Consider the following 1,677-nt stretch of genomic DNA (forward strand, 5'->3'; position numbering starts at 1 on the left):
CCATATATAATCTATATGTTTTACAGATGTTAAACAAATGTTAAAGTTGTTACAATTGTATTACTGATGCAGTTAAAATATGGACCCAGCTGAGCTCTGAGCAGGAAATAGAGCTGCTAGAGGGGTGAGTGTTTTTTATTTGCTTTCAGATGAGGTGAACTATGGTACTATGAGGGTACTATTTTTGGGAGTGTGTGGGTGAGTTGTTGCAGAGTTCTGGCTGCTTGAGATAGGGTGAGAAAGGGTCATTGCTTGGCTGTAATTGAGTGCCTGGGTGAATTTGAATAGCTGCTGACCACACTTTTTGCTGGGGGAGGCTTCTATTTAAGGCAGCACCTCGCCAGAGGCACAAGCTAAAGGGTGAGAGCCAAAGGGCTCTTGGCCTAGGGACTCTTAGCCTAGGGACTCTTTAAGAAGCCCAGGAAAAGCCAGAAAGCCAGGGCCCTAGTGTCCTTGGGTTCCCAGTAAGGTAAGTAGACTTCTATAAGGAGAACCATATAAATACAAAGGGTTTTAAAAGGGGGGTTATATATAATAATTATTTTAAAAGCAATTATGAAGCCAGAATGCCAGCAGGGGGTTGCGTGCTATCCAGTGTTTTGCATGGAGTGTCACATGTATGACTGCCCACTGGACAGAAGCCTTGGCTGTGAGTCCAGTGCAAGGAGCTCCTGGCTCTCAGGGAATGAATTTGCTCCCTTGAGACCAAGGTGACTGACCTGGAGAAACATAGACAGTCAGATGCATGGAAAAGACTCTCGGGGACTTGTTCGATATGTTCCACCCTGAATATGGCAGCCCCGCCACTGTCAGGGAGCATGAGGGTCGAAACAGGGCATCGTGCTGCAGATAAGGGGAATGTGCCCTCAGAAGGGACCTCTTCTTCAGCTGGTGAATGGGTATTCTTTCACACCAAGGAACCATCCCTTGGCAGGGAGGGAAGGGGGCTCTTGGTAGTTGGTGACTCAATCCTTAGGCAGGTAGACAGCTGGGTGGTGAACCTGTGTACTGACTGTATGGTGACTTGCCTGCCTAGTGCAAAGGTAGCAGACATTGTGTGTGTTCTAGATAGGCTGGTAGATAGTGCTGGGGAGGAGCCAGTGGTCGTGGTAAATGTTGGCACCAACGATGTGGGGAAATGTAGTCGTGAGGTCCTGGAGGAAATATTTAGGCTGCTAGGCAGGAAACTCAAGGCAAGGACCTCCAAGGTAGCCTTCTCAGAAGTGCTACCTGTTCCATGCGCAGGGCCGGAGAGACAGGCACAGATGAGGAGTCTCAGTGCATGGATGAGACAATGGTGTAGGGGGGAAGGATTCGAGTTTGTTAGGCACTGGAATGATTTTTGGAATAAGAGGGAGCTGTACAAAAGAGATGGTCTCCACTTGTCCTGAGAAGTAACCAGGCTGCTGGCACTTAAAATCAAAAAGGTGGCAGAGCAGTTATTAAACTGAATATTGGGGGAAAGCCAACAGGAGATGAAAAGTCTCTGATCAGGATGGCTCATATCAAAGAGATGAAGGGGTAACTGTTACTTTTCTACAAGGAAATAGATCAGAATTGTCCACTGAGACTGTGGCTAATGATATAGACTGCCTGTCAAGGCTGCTTGAGGCAGCAAGAGGGAGGTTGTGGGCTTAACATGCATGGGAACCTATAGATGTTTGTATACAAATGCTA

The sequence above is a fragment of the Gekko japonicus genome, unplaced genomic scaffold (assembly GCF_001447785.1).
Source record: "Gekko japonicus isolate JY-2015 unplaced genomic scaffold, Gekko_japonicus_V1.1 scaffold1151, whole genome shotgun sequence".
Lineage (NCBI taxonomy): Eukaryota > Metazoa > Chordata > Lepidosauria > Squamata > Gekkonidae > Gekko > Gekko japonicus.